Source organism: Myxine glutinosa, chromosome 9 (assembly GCF_964187855.1).
Source record: "Myxine glutinosa chromosome 9, kmMyxGlut1.1, whole genome shotgun sequence".
Lineage (NCBI taxonomy): Eukaryota > Metazoa > Chordata > Myxini > Myxiniformes > Myxinidae > Myxine > Myxine glutinosa.
In genome coordinates, this window is record NC_136269.1 from 77,758,462 (window position 1) to 77,779,654 (window position 21,193).

Consider the following 21,193-nt stretch of genomic DNA (forward strand, 5'->3'; position numbering starts at 1 on the left):
TAGCCTGCTCGGGAGTCCGTGGCTGGGCGCTGTCCAGCATGAGCTGCCGGAGCTCCTGGGCGTAATGATCCATAGGCTCGTTGGGTTGCTGCCGTCGCGTCTGCAGCAAATAACGCGCATACACAGGGCTTTTTTCTTTTATATAAAGCCGCTTGAGCTCCGCGACGGTAAGATCATACGTCGTGCATTGAGCGACCGCGTGGTAGACCCGGTAGTCGATTTTTGAGTGTAATATTGCCAGCTTCGCGGCAGGCGTCGGAGCGGTATCAGGCTCATTAAAGAGATGCTCCAGTTGCTTGAGCCAGTGCTTGAGTTGCAAGCCTCCGTCCGTGGCTTGTGGGTCGGCGCTGAAAATGGACACCGTCAACGTCTTGTTGCCAGCCATGTCAGCAGATCATAAATGCAATTAAGTGTTGTGGAAAACCATTCAGGTCCGCACAACTTTTAGTCCAACGGTTTGGTTTAATTGCATTTAGATCATCAGATCATTCCTGTAAGTAGAAATACACAATAAGCATACGATGCGACATCTCATAAAGCCATTCATATCAGTCAATGCAAGCAAGCTAGATATTCTATAAAGGCGTACCATTAACGAGGCTACCGATGTAACATGTCACAAGGGAGAAGTCTCGGAGCACTGACACAGCAACGGGTCTTATAGTCACGCCCCTAGTGGGGACAACAATGACAGCGAGCAGCGAGCATCCCCACCCGGGTTCAGTACGGATACGATTTCACTACAGTCACCTCTTTAAAATACAGTCGCGACCCTCGCGTCAAGGATTTGGCAACAGATTACGTCATCTTCCCGTTCAAAACCTGCTTTTTTAGTTCTACGTCCTTGAGGGACAGAGAAACCCAAGGTATCACCGCCATCGGAACGAGGGTCAAGCTGGGCTCAAGTCTTTCACGAACCTGCTGGCCAGGCCCAACGTTCAAATATGGTTGGAGGAGGAATTTGTCATTTGTTCCGGCTGCCTGCGAAAGCTCGCCCATGCTTCCTGAAGTACACTGGGATCTGCAACGTCGACCAACGAAGACTGGCAGACCGTCAGTGAAAAGGCACGGTCATGTGAAGTCCAGCAGGGTTCAGAAAGATGTCGTAGGAGGTCAAGCAGGGTTCAGAAAGAGGTCAGAGGAGGTTCAGTAGGGTTCAGAAAGAGGTCATAGGAGGTCCAGCAGGGTACAGAAAGAGGTCGCAGTAGGTCCAGCAGGGTTCAGAAAGAGGTCATGTGAAGTCCAGCAGGGTTCAGATAGAGGTCATGTGAAGTCCAGCAGGGTTCAGATAGAGGTCATGTGAAGTCCAGCAGGGTTCAGAAAGATGTCGTAGGAGGTCAATCAGGGTTCAGAAAGAGGTCAGAGGAGGTTCAGCAGGGTTCAGAAAGAGGTCATAGGAGGTCCAGCAGGGTACAGAAAGAGGTCGCAGTAGGTCCAGCAGGGTTCAGAAAGAGGTCATGTGAAGTCCAGCAGGGTTCAGATAGAGGTCATGCGAAGTCCAGCAGGGTTCAGAAAGGAGTCATGTGAAGTCCAGCAGGGTTCAGATATATGTCATGTGAAGTCCAGCAGGGTTCAGAAAAGTTGGTGCATTCATTTGTGTTCAGCTGCAATTCCGAGGAATTGTCAGAGGCCTTTGTGCGCGTGGCTCAGGAACGTGCACGTCTGCGACAACCGGAGACCCCTTACGTTGATCACTCATTATTGCAGCACTAAAACATATCAGTAGGAGTGATAGCTAGTAGTCACATGGGCCAGTGGCGCAATGGATAACGCGTCTGACTACGAATCAGAAGATTGTAGGTTCGACTCCTACCTGGCTCAAAACTGATTTTGACTTCACTTTTAGCAATATTTAATGAAGTCGCGTGGTCGCTTTGCTTCTTCAACATATTTTCCTGAAGTCGAATTCATTGGAGTGGTCGTCCACCCCTTGGTGACGATTGAGTAACCTTGGTCACCTCTTTAAAATACAGTCGCGACCCTCGCGTCAAGGATTTGGCAACAGATTACGTCATCTTCCCGTTCCAAACCTGCTTTTTTAGTTCTACTTCCTTGAGGAACAGAGAAACCCAAGGTATCACCGCCATCGGAACGAGGGTCAAGCTGGGCTCAAGTCTTTCACGAACCTGCTGGCCAGGCCCAACGTTCAAATATGGTTGGAGGAGGAATTTGTCATTTGTTCCGGCTGCCTGCGAAAGCACGCCCATGCTTCCTGAAGTACACTGGGATCTGCAACGTCGACCAACGAAGACTGGCAGACCGTCAGTGAAAAGGCACGGTCATGTGAAGTCCAGCAGGGTTCAGAAAGATGTCGTAGGAGGTCAAGCAGGGTTCAGAAAGAGGTCAGAGGAGGTTCAGCAGGGTTCAGAAAGAGGTCATAGGAGGTCCAGCAGGGTACAGAAAGAGGTCGCAGTAGGTCCAGCAGGGTTCAGAAAGAGGTCATGTGAAGTCCAGCAGGGTTCAGATAGAGGTCATGTGAAGTCCAGCAGGGTTCAGATAGAGGTCATGTGAAGTCCAGCAGGGTTCAGAAAGATGTCGTAGGAGGTCAATCAAGGTTCAGAAAGAGGTCAGAGGAGGTTCAGCAGGGTTCAGAAAGAGGTCATAGGAGATCCAGCAGGGTACAGAAAGAGGTCATATGAGGTCCAGCAGGGTACAGAAAGAGGTCGCAGTAGGTCCAGCAGGGTTCAGATATATGTCATGTGAAGTCCAGCATGGTTCAGATAGAGGTCGTGTGAAGTCCAGCAGGGTTCAGATAGAGGTCATGTGAAGTTCAGCAGGGTTCAGAAAGAGGTCATGTGAAGTCCAGCAGGGTTCAGAAAAGTTGGTGCATTCATTTGTGTTCAGCTGCAATTCCGAGTACTTGTCAGAGGCCTTTGTGCGCGTGGCTCAGGAACGTGCACGTCTGCGACAACCGGAGACCCCTTACGTTGATCACTCATTATTGCAGCACTAAAACATATCAGTAGGAGTGATAGCTAGTAGTCACATGGGCCAGTGGCGCAATGGATAACGTGTCTGACGACGAATCAGAAAGATTGTAGGTTCGACTCCTACCTGGTTCAAAACTGATTTTGACTTCACTTCTAGCAATATTTAATGAAGTCGCGTGGTCGCTTTGCTTCTTCAACATATTTTCCTGAAGTCGAATTCATTGGAGTGGTAGTCCACCCCTTGGTGACGATTGAGTAACCTTGGTCACCTCTTTAAAATACAGTCGCGACCCTCGCGTCAAGGATTTGGCAACAGATTACGTCATCTTCCCGTTCCAAACCTGCTTTTTTAGTTCTACTTCCTTGAGGAACAGAGAAACCCAAGGTATCACCGCCATCGGAACGAGGGTCAAGCTTGGCTCAGGTCTTTCACGAACCTGCTGGCCAGGCCCAACGTTCAAATATGGTTGGAGGAGGAATTTGTCATTTGTTCCGGCTGCCTGCGAAAGCTCGCCCATGCTTCCTGAAGTTCACTGGGATCTGCAACGTCGACCAACGAAGACTGGCAGACCGTCAGTGAAAAGGCACGGTCATGTGAAGTCCAGCAGGGTTCAGAAAGATGTCGTAGGAGGTCAAGCAGGGTTCAGAAAGAGGTCAGAGGAGGTTCAGCAGGGTTCAGAAAGAGGTCGCAGTAGGTCCAGCAGGGTTCAGAAAGAGGTCATGTGAAGTCCAGCAGGGTTCAGATAGAGGTCATGTGAAGTCCAGCAGGGTTCAGATAGAGGTCATGTGAAGTCCAGCAGGGTTCAGAAAGATGTCGTAGGAGGTCAATCAGGGTTCAGAAAGAGGTCAGAGGAGGTTCAGCAGGGTTCAGAAAGAGGTCATAGGAGGTCCAGCAGGGTACAGAAAGAGGTCGCAGTAGGTCCAGCAGGGTTCAGAAAGAGGTCGCCGTAGGTCCAGCAGGGTTCAGAAAGAGGTCATGTGAAGTCCAGCATGGTTCAGATAGAGGTCGTGTGAAGTCCAGCAGGGTTCAGATAGAGGTCATGTGAAGTTCAGCAGGGTTCAGAAAGAGGTCATAGGAGGTCCAGCAGGGTACAGAAAGAGGTCGCAGTAGGTCCAGCAGGGTTCAGATAGAGGTCGTGTGAAGTCCAGCTGGGTTCAGATAGAGGTCATGTGAAGTTCAGCAGGGTTCAGAAAGAGGTCATGTGAAGTCCAGCAGGGTTGAGATATATTTCATGTGAAATCCAGCAGGGTTCAGATATATGTCATGTGAAGTCCAGCATGGTTCAGATAGAGGTCGTGTGAAGTCCAGCAGGGTTCAGATAGAGGTCATGTGAAGTTCAGCAGGGTTCAGAAAGAGGTCATGTGAAGTCCAGCAGGGTTGAGATATATTTCATGTGAAATCCAGCAGGGTTCAGATATATGTCATGTGAAGTCCAGCATGGTTCAGATAGAGGTCGTGTGAAGTCCAGCAGGGTTCAGATAGAGGTCATGTGAAGTCCAGCAGGGTTCAGAAAGAGGTCGCAGTAGGTCCAGCAGGGTTCAGAAAGAGGTCATGTGAAGTCCAGCAGGGTTCAGAAAGAGGTCGCAGTAGGTCCAGCAGGGTTCAGAAAGAGGTCATGTGAAGTCCAGCAGGGTTCAGAAAAGTTGGTGCATTCATTTGTGTTCAGCTGCAATTCCGAGTACTTGTCAGAGGCCTTTGTGCGCGTGGCTCAGGAACGTGCACGTCTGCGACAACCGGAGACCCCTTACGTTGATCACTCATTATTGCAGCACTAAAACATATCAGTAGGAGTGATAGCTAGTAGTCACATGGGCCAGTGGCGCAATGGATAACGCGTCTGACTACGAATCAGAAGATTGTAGGTTCGACTCCTACCTGGTTCAAAACTGATTTTGACTTCACTTCTAGCAATATTTAATGAAGTCGCGTGGTCGCTTTGCTTCTTCAACATATTTTCCTGAAGTCGAATTCATTGGAGTGGTAGTCCACCCGTTGGTGACGATTGAGTAACCTTGGTCACCTCTTTAAAATACAGTCGCGACCCTCGCGTCAAGGATTTGGCAACAGATTACGTCATCTTCCCGTTCCAAACCTGCTTTTTTAGTTCTACTTCCTTGAGGAACAGAGAAACCCAAGGTATCACCGCCATCGGAACGAGGGTCAAGCTGGGCTCAAGTCTTTCACGAACCTGCTGGCCAGGCCCAACGTTCAAATATGGTTGGAGGAGGAATTTGTCATTTGTTCCGGCTGCCTGCGAAAGCTCGCCCATGCTTCCTGAAGTACACTGGGATCTGCAACGTCGACCAACGAAGACTGGCAGACCGTCAGTGAAAAGGCACGGTCATGTGAAGTCCAGCAGGGTTCAGATAGAGGTCATGTGAAGTCCAGCAGGGTTCAGATAGAGGTCATGTGAAGTCCAGCAGGGTTCAGAAAGATGTCGTAGGAGGTCAATCAGGGTTCAGAAAGAGGTCAGAGGAGGTTCAGCAGGGTTCAGAAAGAGGTCATAAGAGGTCCAGTAGGGTACAGAAAGAGGTCGCAGTAGGTCCAGCAGGGTTCAGAAAGAGGTCATGTGAAGTCCAGCAGGGTTCAGATAGAGGTCATGTGAAGTCCAGCAGGGTTCAGAAAGGAGTCATGTGAAGTCCAGCAGGGTTCAGATATATGTCATGTGAAGTCCAGCAGGGTTCAGAAAAGTTGGTGCATTCATTTGTGTTCAGCTGCAATTCCGAGTACTTGTCAGAGGCCTTTGTGCGCGTGGCTCAGGAAAGTGCACGTCTGCGACAACCGGAGACCCCTTCCGTTGATCACTCATTATTGCAGCACTAAAACATATTAGTAGGAGTGGTAGCTAGTAGTCACATGGGCCAGTGGCGCAATGGATAACGCGTCTGACTACGAATCAGAAGATTGTAGGTTTGACTCCTACCTGGCTCGAAACTGATTTTGACTTCACTTTTAGCAATATTTAATGAAGTCGCGTGGTCTCTTTGCTTCTTGAACATATTTTCCTGAAGTCGAATTCATTGGAGTGATCGTCCACCCCTTGGTGACGATTGAGTAACCTTGGTCACCTCTTTAAAATACAGTCGCGACCCTCGCGTCAAGGATTTGGCAACAGATTACGTCATCTTCCCGTTCCAAACCGGCTTTTTTAGTTCTACTTCCTTGAGGAACAGAGAAACCCAAGGTATCACCGCCATCGGAACGAGGGTCAAGCTGGGCTCAAGTCTTTCACGAACCTGCTGGCCAGGCCCAACGTTCAAATATGGTTGGAGGAGGAATTTGTCATTTGTTCCGGCTGCCTGCGAAAGCTCGCCCATGCTTCCTGAAGTACACTGGGATCTGCAACGTCGACCAACGAAGAGTGGCAGACCGTCAGTGAAAAGGCACGGTCATGTGAAGTCCAGCAGGGTTCAGAAAGATGTCGTAGGAGGTCAAGCAGGGTTCAGAAAGAGGTCAGAGGAGGTTCAGCAGGGTTCAGAAAGAGGTCATAGGAGGTCCAGCAGGGTACAGAAAGAGGTCGCAGTAGGTCCAGCAGGGTTCAGAAAGAGGTCATGTGAAGTCCAGCAGGGTTCAGATAGAGGTCATGTGAAGTCCAGCAGGGTTCAGATAGAGGTCATGTGAAGTCCAGCAGGGTTCAGAAAGATGTCGTAGGAGGTCAATCAGGGTTCAGAAAGAGGTCAGAGGAGGTTCAGCAGGGTTCAGAAAGAGGTCATAGGAGGTCCAGCAGGGTACAGAAAGAGGTCGCAGTAGGTCCAGCAGGGTTCAGAAAGAGGTCGCCGTAGGTCCAGCAGGGTTCAGAAAGAGGTCATGTGAAGTCCAGCATGGTTCAGATAGAGGTCGTGTGAAGTCCAGCAGGGTTCAGATAGAGGTCATGTGAAGTTCAGCAGGGTTCAGAAAGAGGTCATAGGAGGTCCAGCAGGGTACAGAAAGAGGTCGCAGTAGGTCCAGCAGGGTTCAGATAGAGGTCGTGTGAAGTCCAGCTGGGTTCAGATAGAGGTCATGTGAAGTTCAGCAGGGTTCAGAAAGAGGTCATGTGAAGTCCAGCAGGGTTGAGATATATTTCATGTGAAATCCAGCAGGGTTCAGATATATGTCATGTGAAGTCCAGCATGGTTCAGATAGAGGTCGTGTGAAGTCCAGCAGGGTTCAGATAGAGGTCATGTGAAGTTCAGCAGGGTTCAGAAAGAGGTCATGTGAAGTCCAGCAGGGTTGAGATATATTTCATGTGAAATCCAGCAGGGTTCAGATATATGTCATGTGAAGTCCAGCATGGTTCAGATAGAGGTCGTGTGAAGTCCAGCAGGGTTCAGATAGAGGTCATGTGAAGTCCAGCAGGGTTCAGAAAGAGGTCGCAGTAGGTCCAGCAGGGTTCAGAAAGAGGTCATGTGAAGTCCAGCAGGGTTCAGAAAGAGGTCGCAGTAGGTCCAGCAGGGTTCAGAAAGAGGTCATGTGAAGTCCAGCAGGGTTCAGAAAAGTTGGTGCATTCATTTGTGTTCAGCTGCAATTCCGAGTACTTGTCAGAGGCCTTTGTGCGCGTGGCTCAGGAACGTGCACGTCTGCGACAACCGGAGACCCCTTACGTTGATCACTCATTATTGCAGCACTAAAACATATCAGTAGGAGTGATAGCTAGTAGTCACATGGGCCAGTGGCGCAATGGATAACGCGTCTGACTACGAATCAGAAGATTGTAGGTTCGACTCCTACCTGGTTCAAAACTGATTTTGACTTCACTTCTAGCAATATTTAATGAAGTCGCGTGGTCGCTTTGCTTCTTCAACATATTTTCCTGAAGTCGAATTCATTGGAGTGGTAATCCACCCGTTGGTGACGATTGAGTAACCTTGGTCACCTCTTTAAAATACAGTCGCGACCCTCGCGTCAAGGATTTGGCAACAGATTACGTCATCTTCCCGTTCCAAACCTGCTTTTTTAGTTCTACTTCCTTGAGGAACAGAGAAACCCAAGGTATCACCGCCATCGGAACGAGGGTCAAGCTGGGCTCAAGTCTTTCACGAACCTGCTGGCCAGGCCCAACGTTCAAATATGGTTGGAGGAGGAATTTGTCATTTGTTCCGGCTGCCTGCGAAAGCTCGCCCATGCTTCCTGAAGTACACTGGGATCTGCAACGTCGACCAACGAAGACTGGCAGACCGTCAGTGAAAAGGCACGGTCATGTGAAGTCCAGCAGGGTTCAGATAGAGGTCATGTGAAGTCCAGCAGGGTTCAGATAGAGGTCATGTGAAGTCCAGCAGGGTTCAGAAAGATGTCGTAGGAGGTCAATCAGGGTTCAGAAAGAGGTCAGAGGAGGTTCAGCAGGGTTCAGAAAGAGGTCATAAGAGGTCCAGCAGGGTACAGAAAGAGGTCGCAGTAGGTCCAGCAGGGTTCAGAAAGAGGTCATGTGAAGTCCAGCAGGGTTCAGATAGAGGTCATGTGAAGTCCAGCAGGGTTCAGAAAGGAGTCATGTGAAGTCCAGCAGGGTTCAGATATATGTCATGTGAAGTCCAGCAGGGTTCAGAAAAGTTGGTGCATTCATTTGTGTTCAGCTGCAATTCCGAGTACTTGTCAGAGGCCTTTGTGCGCGTGGCTCAGGAAAGTGCACGTCTGCGACAACCGGAGACCCCTTCCGTTGATCACTCATTATTGCAGCACTAAAACATATTAGTAGGAGTGGTAGCTAGTAGTCACATGGGCCAGTGGCGCAATGGATAACGCGTCTGACTACGAATCAGAAGATTGTAGGTTTGACTCCTACCTGGCTCGAAACTGATTTTGACTTCACTTTTAGCAATATTTAATGAAGTCGCGTGGTCTCTTTGCTTCTTGAACATATTTTCCTGAAGTCGAATTCATTGGAGTGATCGTCCACCCCTTGGTGACGATTGAGTAACCTTGGTCACCTCTTTAAAATACAGTCGCGACCCTCGCGTCAAGGATTTGGCAACAGATTACGTCATCTTCCCGTTCCAAACCGGCTTTTTTAGTTCTACTTCCTTGAGGAACAGAGAAACCCAAGGTATCACCGCCATCGGAACGAGGGTCAAGCTGGGCTCAAGTCTTTCACGAACCTGCTGGCCAGGCCCAACGTTCAAATATGGTTGGAGGAGGAATTTGTCATTTGTTCCGGCTGCCTGCGAAAGCTCGCCCATGCTTCCTGAAGTACACTGGGATCTGCAACGTCGACCAACGAAGAGTGGCAGACCGTCAGTGAAAAGGCACGGTCATGTGAAGTCCAGCAGGGTTCAGAAAGATGTCGTAGGAGGTCAAGCAGGGTTCAGAAAGAGGTCAGAGGAGGTTCAGCAGGGTTCAGAAAGAGGTCATAGGAGGTCCAGCAGGGTACAGAAAGAGGTCGCAGTAGGTCCAGCAGGGTTCAGAAAGAGGTCATGTGAAGTCCAGCAGGGTTCAGATAGAGGTCATGTGAAGTCCAGCAGGGTTCAGATAGAGGTCATGTGAAGTCCAGCAGGGTTCAGAAAGATGTCGTAGGAGGTCAATCAGGGTTCAGAAAGAGGTCAGAGGAGGTTCAGCAGGGTTCAGAAAGAGGTCATAGGAGGTCCAGCAGGGTACAGAAAGAGGTCGCAGTAGGTCCAGCAGGGTTCAGAAAGAGGTCATGTGAAGTCCAGCAGGGTTCAGATAGAGGTCATGTGAAGTCCAGCAGGGTTCAGATAGAAGTCATGTGAAGTTCAGCAGGGTTCAGAAAGAGGTCATGTGAAGTCCAGCAGGGTTCAGAAAAGTTGGTGCATTCATTTGTGTTCAGCTGCAATTCCGAATACTTGTCAGAGGCCTTTGTGCGCGTGGCTCAGGAACGTGCACGTCTGCGACAACCGGAGACCCCTTACGTTGATCACTCATTATTGCAGCACTAAAACATATCAGTAGGAGTGATAGCTAGTAGTCACATGGGCCAGTGGCGCAATGGATAATGCGTCTGACTACGAATCAGAAGATTGTAGGTTCAACTCCTACCTGGCTCAAAACTGATTTTGACTTCACTTTTAGCAATATTTAATGAAGTCGCGTGGTCGCTTTGCTTCTTCAACATATTTTCCTGAAGTCGAATTCATTGGAGTGGTAGTCCACCCCTTGGTGACGATTGAGTAACCTTGGTCACCTCTTTAAAATACTGTCGCGACCCTCGCGTCAAGGATTTGGCAACAGATTACGTCATCTTCCCGTTCCAAACCTGCTTTTTTAGTTCTACTTCCTTGAGGAACAGAGAAACCCAAGGTATTACCGCCATCGGAACGAGGGTCAAGCTGGGCTCAAGTCTTTCACGAACCTGCTGGCCAGGCCCAATGTTCAAATATGGTTGGAGGAGGAATTTGTCATTTGTTCCGGCTGCCTGCGAAAGCTCGCCCATGCTTCCTGAAGTACACTGGGATCTGCAACGTCGACCAACGAAGACTGGCAGACCGTCAGTGAAAAGGCACGGTCATGTGAAGTCCAGCAGGGTTCAGAAAGATGTCGTAGGAGGTGTAGAAGAATTCGTAGCTGAGAGACTCACAGGACTCCAATGACCGGACACAGGTTTACAAAAGGTCTGGTTTATTAACTGGTTATTCACTTCATTCCATTTACCAAATAATACCGCATAATATAATGGATCAGGTTAACTCTTTTCCAATGTCCTTCTCGTTCGGCTGATGTTCCTCTGCCACTCCCGTTGGTCAGAGCTTCTGTTAGCAGCTTCTGTCGACTCCACGTTTGCTCTCGTTTATATGACATCAACTGGACTTAATCCCCTCTCCGCTAATGCCCCGAGGTCATGCATGTACCAAGTCCTGGTATCAGCTCGCTCCCCTCCTGTTGTGAGTTCCGTTTACCAAACGATAGGGGGGTGCTTCAGCCAGGGGCTGTGACCAGGTGGACAAGAGATTATCATGTTCGGGCGCATTCCTGACTCATTTACAAACTCGTCTTTCACAGAGTTTGCATGTAAAATGTATCTGCTTTGTTACCAGGTTAATTAATAAGTTACCAGTGCCAATTAATAAGTTACACTGAGTTACACTTCCACAATTCCCTCATCTTTTTGTTTTTTGTTTATATTAACCATTAATCTAAACATCAATATAAGTAAACAATCAATCACTACAAGTAAACATCATTACAAGTATAAGTAAATAATCAATCACTACAAATTCCCTTGGGCATACACAGTCATCGTGCAAGAATCACAAAACATTTCGTTGGTCATTGACTCCTTCCATATCGTTCAATCTATTGCATTTGCATCACAAATATATTTTCAAAACAACACTTCACCATCACCAAGATACAACAATTTCACTTCATTTTCAAGTTTTGTAAAGCATCTGCACCATCTGGCAAAAAAACGTTTGCCTCCACACAAATGTTGACTTTGTTTGAAAGGAAGGGCTGATCACTTGTGTTTGAATCCTGGTATGAAACATTTTCTCCTAATGTCTTCATAGCTCCTGCACTACTTCGTGTAGGATTTCGCTGTTGTGGTAACATTGCGGAGTCATAGACTGACCCTGCTCTCCTTGTAGCATTCTTGCCACTTTTTGCTGTAAACCATAGTAATTCCTGAACACGGCCTTCACCCAGTTGTAGTCGACTTGCCTCCTCCCTCATTGTGAGTGGGCAGCAAGTATTGGTGTGATGTTGATTGGCCAGCAAGATGTGGAACAGGGATGCCGGATGCATCCACAATGATGTTGGGACCATGGTGTTCAGGTCATTCATGGTCCTTACCAGGAGCAACCAGCAGAATCGTGCACAGCTGTTGTGACAAGGGCACAGCCGTTTTTGCAGCTCCATGCTGGTTCCCCGGACGTTGGTGAAGTAATAACATATGTCCCCGCATTTCACAGAGGTTGCAGGTAAAATGTCGTTGTCCTGCAACTTCTGATGTGGTGAATGTTCGAAGCCTTCGAACAAGAGTAAGTGATCGCCTTTCTTTCATATGTTGCAGTGTGATCCAGGCAAATGGTCACATAAATTTCCTTGGTGAAGGTAAGCATTCATCTCCTAGTTACATGGGAGAATGTCTTCATCATTCTTTGAGAAAGAGGGTGTATGCCACGGTTAACTTCATTTTTTAGTCACAAATTTTCTTTCTTTCTCGAACTTCTTCCCAATTCCGTTAGCAATCCCTCCAAAATGTGATCTCGTCTTATCCTTATGCTCAGTCACATCTGAATCTGCTTTCCGCACACACTGGATCAGATAGGGTACATCTTACCATGAAATCAGCATAATCATGTATATCTTCCGACAGTTTCACATTCAACAATTTGTTGTTTTTCCTTAACACAAACGTTATATTCATTTATATGCGTCACACAAATAATATTCAATCAGGTATGTATTTTATTACTAAACTAAGAATAGCATTGTATATGATTACAATCACAAACGGGAATATCTAATTCCCAACAACAATTTTCCCAAACCAACAAATTAAGCATAATGTATTATTACCATAATTCCTCTCCACTTTTTCTTTTCCCTCTTTTTTCCTAACAGTGTGTCACTCGTGGTGATATGAGTTCACTGATATTGTAATTGACACAACTCATAACATTGTCGTTATGCCATTATCTTAATTCTACTGTTTATGTCGCCATAAAAGTCCTCCTTTTCTGGTTCCACATTTCTTTCCTCATTTGTCACTTCATGCGTTATCATCGTGTTGTTGGTTACCTTATTCAAACACACCGTCACTAAGGCTTTCAAGCAAGCCACCACTAAAACAATTGCCAATATAACTACTAAACCAACAAACAAGTCTGCTACTCCTTGTATATATTCATACCTATGACATAGTTATATGTCGATGACATTTAACATTATATACCAAACTAACAAGCTTCCTAAAAGGTAAATAAAGAAAATCCCTTAATATGTAACATAATCAGATTATTTGTCTTGCCCTTGTGGAAGTGTAACTCAGCGTAACTTATTAATTGGCACTGGTAACTTATTAATTAACCTGGTAACAAAGCAAATACATTTTACATGCAAACTCTGTGAAGGACGAGTTTGTAAATGAGTTAGGAATGTGCACGAACATGATAATCTCTTGAAACACCTGGTCACAGCCCCAGGCTGGAGCACCCCCCCTATTGTTTGATAAATGGAACTCACAACAGGGGGGGCTAGCTGGCGCCAGGAAGGCGACCAGTAACGTCAGCGGAGAAGAGATTACGAGTTCAGCGGACAGAGGATTAAGTCGAGTTGGTCCATATAAGCGGGAGCTGCGGCTGGAGTCGAGAGTACTTGCTGCGAGGAGCTCTGACGAACGGGACCATGGCGGAGGAACATCAGCCGAACGAAAAGGACCATGGAAAAGAGTTAATCTCAGCCATTGAATAATGCGGTATTATTTGGTAATTGGATGAAGTGAATACAGTTTAATAAACTAGACCTTTTGTAACCTGTGTCCGGTCATTGGAGTCCTGTGAGTCCCCCAGTACAAATTCCCTGACAATTATGGAGGCACCGCTGAAATTTCGAGTGGACGTCGCCAAGGTGAGCATGTAAGCATGACGTCTTGGGGATCTGTCCATTATGAAATATGAGTTCTGAAGATGGAGGATTTGGTGTGTGGGACTTGCATTCCGTAGGTAATCCAAGGAGTGTAAAAGTATTTTGTCACGACCGTCCAAGGTAAAAGTCACGGATGGAACGGTTTAAATGATTCTATTATTCGTGTGCTTGCATATGCGTACGGTATACGCTGAGTGTTAAGAGCCTTACTCTGGTCTGCGGGCAAGTCGGCTCATGAAGTGCACCATGAGGCGATTTGTTTGCCGGGTCGGTAAGGTTCGGTAAGGTCCGTACACGTGTACAATCGTGTACACCCGTTTTAAATAGAGAATTTTTTTTCAGTTTTCCCGCCATAACTAAAACTCGTTCGATTTTTTTTTGACGAAATTTGCTAGATAAATAGCATGGGTGACACGGATTAAATGATTTTATGATTATGAATTAATGAGGAAATGATTTTATATTTAAATATAAAAATTGATCTGCTTGGTGTTAGTTTAAGGGCTGTTCCAAATTTATCTTGATTATGAGACAAAAAACAGCAGAATGGGAATCAACAGACAATGGAACAGCTCGCGACGAGTGTTTGTGGGTGACAACCACCCTCTGGTCGAGGCTCATAGAAGGGGTGATGCTTACTGATTCGGCACGCTTACAATAGGTGTTAATGGTGGGATGTCAGAGGTTTTGGTGTGGGTTAATGTTCACACTGTTTTGGAAAATAATGCTCGATGCAACATGATCCTAAAAATAGAACCCAGCCCTACATCGAAAGATCAGGAAGGGAAGGAATGGAAAATTTGTCAAGGTTTGAAATTAATCGGACAAGGGGGTCCCAAGGTATGGTCACCGTACTCGCAAGCCGTTCGCTTTGGCTCTGCGGATGGACCGAACCATTGCATGTAAATAGAAGGGGGGTTCTGTGGTCGTTCGCTTTGGCTTTGCGAATGGACCAAACCATTGCATGTAAATAGAAGGGGGGGTTCTGTGGTCGTTACTGCCACGTGGTTTCAAAGTTTTGTTGTTGTTGTTTGCACGCATGTTTTTTGCAAGCACGTACGGGCGAGCACGTACGTGCGGGCACGCCCTAGTATATATAAATTGAGGTAATATTAAGTTATGGAATTAATTGCTTTCAACAATGCAAAGGGTGACAAAATATGGGATTTTAATGGGATTTTTTAAATGGGATATTGGTTTAGGAATGTTTAGAGGTCATTGCAATGTGATAATGACTTGGAACTTGCTGTTGGAACTTGCTGTTGGAACTTGTTGGAACTTGTTGTTGGAACTTGTTGTTGGAACTTGCTGTTGGAACTTGCTGTTGGAACTTGCTGTTGGAACTTGTTGTTGGAACTTGTTGTTGGAACTTGCTGTTGGCACTTGTTGGAACTTGTTGGAACTTGTTGTTGGAACTTGTTGTTGGAACTTGCTGTTGGAACTTGCTGTTGGAACTTGCTGTTGGAACTTGTTGTTGGAACTTGTTGTTGGAACTTGCTGTTGGCACTTGTTGGAACTTGTTGGAACTTGTTGTTGGAACTTGTTGTTGGAACTTGCTGTTGGAACTTGCTGTTGGAACTTGCTGTTGGAACTTGTTGGAACTTGTTGTTGGAACTTGTTGTTGGAACTTGCTGTTGGAACTTGCTGTTGGAACTTGCTGTTGGAACTTGTTGGAACTTGTTGTTGGAACTTGTTGTTGGAACTTGTTGTTGGAACTTGCTGTTGGAACTTGTTGTTGGAACTTGTTGGAACTTGTTGTTGGAACTTGTTGTTGGAACTTGCTGTTGGAACTTGTTGTTGGAACTTGTTGTTGGAACTTGTTGTTGGAACTTGCTGTTGGAACTTGTTGGAACTTGTTGTTGGAACTTGTTGTTGGAACTTGTTGTTGGAACTTGTTGTTGGAACTTGTTGTTGGAACTTGTTGTTGGAACTTGCTGTTGGAACTTGTTGTTGGAACTTGTTGGAACTTGTTGTTGGAACTTGTTGTTGGAACTTGCTGTTGGAACTTGTTGTTGGAACTTGTTGTTGGAACTTGTTGTTGGAACTTGCTGTTGGAACTTGTTGGAACTTGTTGTTGGAACTTGTTGTTGGAACTTGTTGTTGGAACTTGTTGTTGGAACTTGCTGTTGGAACTTGTTGTTGGAACTTGTTGTTGGAACTTGTTGTTGGAACTTGCTGTTGGAACTTGTTGGAACTTGTTGTTGGAACTTGTTGTTGGAACTTGCTGTTGGAACTTGCTGTTGGAACTTGCTGTTGGAACTTGTTGTTGGAACTTGCTGTTGGAACTTGCTGTTGGAACTTGTTGGAACTTGTTGTTGGAACTTGCTGTTGGAACTTGTTGGAACTTGTTGTTGGAACTTGTTGTTGGAACTTGCTGTTGGCACTTGTTGGAACTTGTTGGAACTTGTTGTTGGAACTTGTTGGAACTTGTTGTTGGAACTTGTTGTTGGAACTTGTTGTTGGAACTTGCTGTTGGAACTTGTTGTTGGAACTTGTTGTTGGAATGTTTTGGGAACATTCAAATGTTGGGTTTTGCTAACGTTTCCACAACGTCGCTACAACGTTTCACTTTCGTTGTTGCAACGTTTTGCTCCAACGTTTTGGGGACATTCGAATGTCAAGTGAATCGAATGAGAATTCAGGAATTATTTCATTATTAACGATTAATGAAGTACTTATTTAATTAATTACATTTCTTATTACATTACAGTAATTACATTACAGTAATTACCTGAGGTAATTACAGTAATTACAGTTCCGGTAATTACAGTAATTACAGTAATCATTACAGTAATTGCAGTAATCTTATTACAGTAATTACATTACATTAACTCAGGCACCTTTTGAGTAAGGAAGCTGATATTTGGACATGACACTGACCAAGTGATGTGGCTGTCAAGGAAAATATTGATTTATTGATTAATCATTTAATAAATTAACTCGTTGATTTATAAATGACTTATTTAATTAAAATTCCTGAGAGATACATCTTCGGATGAAATACTTGCAGATTGGTTATGCTATGAGCCATTTGATTAAGGAAAATATTTTGTGATGGCCATATTGGCAATTTCGTGGCCATATTCGTGGCAACTCAGTTAGTGCCACTGCACCTTTAAAATGCATCCCTGCGTTCATTTTTCGATCGATTGAGTTGAAATTTTGAAAAATCGGATCTGGACTGTCGTTGTTAACGACTCTAGCACGCACTCGTCCAATCAGGATGGAGCGGTATGGTCCCCGGATCATCACTGCCCGCAGTTTTAATTAATTTTACTTTTCTCTTGGGCATATAATTTTGAAGACATGCATGTCATGATAGAGGAAATGTTTGTTCTGTTAAACGGAATAAATGTTGTTTATTTGTGTGGGTGTGTATTTTTGTGTATTTGGATATATTTTCACGACTAATTCCAGTTATCGTCCTGCAAAAGGTTTGCTCGTTCTTTTCCTTTGAGTCGTAAAATCCTGTTGAATTCTCATTAGAATGCGGAATTAAGTACGCTGTGTGATGATGGAGATCCTTGATGACGAATCAGGAATAGTGAATGAGCAAACAAAGTGACAAATGCTGCGGCTGGAGCAGTAGAAGCGATGTTTTTTAATGGAAACGATGTAATGAGTAATTAAAAGTGGGAGGGGGCAACACCACGCATACCTCTTTTAAGGTGTGTATAAACCCTGGAATAAACGTGGGAGGGGGCAACACCACGCATACCTCTTTTAAGGTGTGTATAAACCCTGGAATATTTCAGCAATCAATACAATGCTGAAACTATGTAAGTTAATTTAATGAGTAATTTAATGAGTAATTTAATGAGTAATTTAATGAGTAATTTAATGAGTAATTTAATGAGTAATTTAATGAGTAATTTAATGAGAAATTTAATGAGTAATTTAATGAGTAATTTAATGAGTAATTTAATGAGTAATTTAATGAGAAATTTAATGAGTAATTTAATGAGTAATTTAATGAGTAATTTAATGAGTAATTTAATGAGTAATTTAATGAGTAATTTAATAAGTAATTTAATAAGGAATTTAATGAGGAATTTAATGAGGAATTAAAAGTGGGAGGGGGCAACACCACGCATACCTCTTTTAAGGTGTGTATAAACCCTGGAATAAACGTGGGAGGGGGCAACACCACGCATACCTCTTTTAAGGTGTGTATAAACCCTGGAATATTTCAGCAACCAATACGATGCTGAAATGATGTAATTTACTGTGTAAGAGGGTCGACCTTGGGTTTGTTTGGGTTTGTTGTTTATTTTTGTGGGTGTCTATTTTTTTTGAGTATTTTGGATATATTTTCACGACTAATTCCAGTTAACATCCTGCAAAATTTGCTCGTTTTCTGGCCGAGTCGAAATTGCGTTGAGTTTCTATGGCATGCGCCACTAAAAGCGCTGTGTAATGGTTGAGCTCCCTTTATTTCGTTTTGGTCATGCGGACGAGCAGACAAAATGACGAATGCTGCGGCTGGAGCAGTGGAAGCGATTGTTGAATTGTTCAATGATTATTCGATATTGTTATGACTTATTGTCAATAGGTATACTAAGTGGCCATGAGGTAGCCTGTTGCTATGTACAGTTTTATTCTATTGTTGATTATACCACATAGCTGTGGTGATAAAGGAAATGTTCGTTTTAAATAAATGATTATGATAGGACCATGACGATAAAATCATGATGATTATTATGAATGATATCATAGGGTTCAAATGCAGAATGATTGCATGAACTTGGGAAAGAACTTTCAAGCCCTATGGGATAAATTGGGTGGTACAAGCGATGGAGTTTCAAAATTTGGCATGATTAAAGGAATTTTACAGTCTTATTTCAGGAGTTTTACGAAATTTAAATTGCCAAGAGATTTTGGGTACTATTAAAAGGAAAATGATGAGATATTTTTCCCAAAGAACTTTAATATCTGCCATCCATTTTGGCTGTCTCACGAATGAAGGATGAGTTGCCTTTAGTGGTTGCAAAGAAAATTTGTGGAGACCAGGCAAAATGGGAAAATATGTCAGATATGACCCTAGGACAGGACGGTGATTCATCAATTGACATGAGGTACGAATCTGAGGTGACGACCGATGAAATTCGATCTCAGTCAATGGATGGACCTGTCCTGACATCATTGGGGAAAGGGCTTATGCAAGGAGACATCCAAAATGATTAATTTGATTTATTGATGAATATTGATGAATTAATTGAAATTGAATAATTGATTGAATTGTTAATTGATTGAATCTAATTGATTGAATTTAATTGCATAAATTGAACTGAATAAATTGAATTGAATATATTGATTGTTTGATTGATGAAAATGCGGTCTCAAGAAAGAAGCTTTGATATATTTGCGAGATATTATCAATGTGGAGACAACCTGGGAAAATTGAGCAAGGTGGTGAGTTTATATACAGATATATATGTGCGGTTACCATTGTGTGATTTCCCCGTCAAACAGAGCGGACACCTGAGGATTCACCCATTTCATACTGACCCTCCGGCTCATCTGCAAATACTGATCTGTGAGATTGGATTGTGCAAAAGCCACAGCTGAGGGAGATTCTCTGGAAATCACCGTGTGAACAGGTGGAGAGATCCTTCCTGGAGGTACGAGTGAAGCTTTAGAGGAACCTGGAACAAGCTACAACACATCCAACGCTACTTTGATAAAAGGCAGAATGGGAAATGGAGCCTGCAAGAATACACAAGGACAACCAGAAATTCCACAAAAAGGTACTTGTACACATCATATGTACGACCGTTATGGTGCCGAAGCTATAAGGCAGGTCGAGAATTGGTATTTGTGGACAAAGGGACATGATGAGGAGTTTCCAAGAGATGGTACATTCGAGCGAAGTCGATTGGAAAGATTGGAACAAAGATTGAAAGCCAGGAAGAGACAGAATCTAACGGTAGACTGGCTTGCATTCCATCTTTGGGATGGTGAATCCAGACAACGGGAACAGCGAGAACGGATAACGGATCTAGAACTTAAAATAAAAAGGATACAGGATACAGTGGAGGAGACAAATGCACAACTGCCCTCGAAATTAGGAACGAAAGTGACAGTTGTCCCATCAGATTTCCAGTTGTCTCCCCAAAAAGGACGGTACAGAGAATTTTTTCGTGTTTCAGGAGACAACGAGAGATTGCAGTGGCAACTCAGGAATGTAGAGATGCAGCCCAGCAATACAAATGCACAGGTGCACAGACCAGGAAACGACAGAAACCGGTGTTTCGAGTGTGGAAAGATGGGACATTGGAGAAGAAGATGTCCGTATGTCAACAGGAGGACAAGGTCATGGGGCAAACCAAGATCAAGGGTACCAGTACGTACCGGTACCTCAGACAATGATTAGGCTGTCAGGGAATTTACTGGGGGACTCACAGGACTCCAAAGACCGGACACAGGTTACAAAAGGTCTCGTTTATTAAACTGTATTCACTTCATCCAATTACCAAAATGATACCGCATAATATAATGGATCAGGTTAGCTCTTTTCGCTGGTCCTTCTCTCCATCCGACACTCCCGTTCGGTCAGCGCTTCACGTAGCAAGTACTCGTTCATTCCATCGTTCCGTCGGGCAGGGCCTCTGAGGACAAGTGTACTTTACTCAACGTTTGCTCTCGTTATATCGCCAAACTGGACTTAATCTCCTCTCCGCTAATGTCCCGGGGTCATGCATCGCACCGAGTCCTGGCATCAGCTCGCTCCCCTCCTGCTGTGTAAATGGAAATCACAGCAGGGGGGGGTGCTCTAGCCTGGGGCCTTGACCAGGTGTTTCAAGAGATTACATTGTTCATACACATAAAATGTATCTGCTTTGTTACCAGGTTAATTAATAAGTTACCAGGGCCAATCAATATGTTACACTGAGTTACACTTCCACAATTCCCTCATCTTTTTGTTTTTGTTTATATTAACCATTAATCTAAACATCAATATAAGTAAACAATCAATCACTACTAGTAAACATCATTACAAGTATAAGTAAATAATCAATCACTACTAGTAAACATCATTACAAGTATAAGTAAATAATCAATCACTTTGGTAATCAAATTCCCTTAGGCATACACCGTCATCCTGCAAGAATCACAAAACATTTCGTTGGTCATTGACTTCTTCCATATCGTTCAATCTATTGCATTTGCATCACAAATATATTTTCAAAACAACACTTCACCATCACCAAGATACAACAATTTCACTTCATTTTCAAGTTTTGTAAAGCATCTGCACCATCTGGCACAAAAACGTTTGCCTCCACACAAATGTTGACTTTGTTTGAAAGGAAGGGCTGATCACTTGTGTTTGAATCCAGGTATGAAACATTTTCTCCTAATGTCTTCATAGCTCCTGCACTACTTCGTGTAGGATTTCGCTGTTGTGGTAACACTGCGGAGTCATAGACTGACCCTTCTCTCCATGTAGCATTCTTGCCACTTTTTGCTGTGAACCATAATGATTCCTTGAACAAGGCCTTCGCCCAGTTGTAGTCGACTTGCCTCTTCCCTCATTATGAGTGGGCAGCAAGTATTGGTGTGACGTTGATTGGCCAGCAAGATGTGGAACAGGGATGCCGGATGCATCCACAATGATGTTGGGACCATGGTGTTCAGGTCATTCATGGTCCTTACCAGGAGCAACCAGCAGAATCGTGCACAGCTGTTGTGACAAGGGCACAGCCGTTTTTTGCAGCTCCATGCTGGTTCCCCGGACGTTGGTGAAGTA

At 44.7% G+C, this 21,193-nt stretch overlaps 1 long non-coding RNA gene across 1 annotated transcript; it reads right to left on the reverse strand.

The window, feature by feature from the left end:
• Positions 1-442: 442 nt before the first annotated feature.
• LOC144893624 (uncharacterized) lies at positions 443-643 on the reverse strand. The gene is made up of 2 exons (XR_013624536.1): positions 590-643; positions 443-491 (listed from the first exon to the last, which is right to left on the reverse strand). It is a non-coding gene; the product is annotated as an uncharacterized LOC144893624 (long non-coding RNA).
• Between the last annotated feature and the right edge of the window lie 20,550 nt (positions 644-21,193).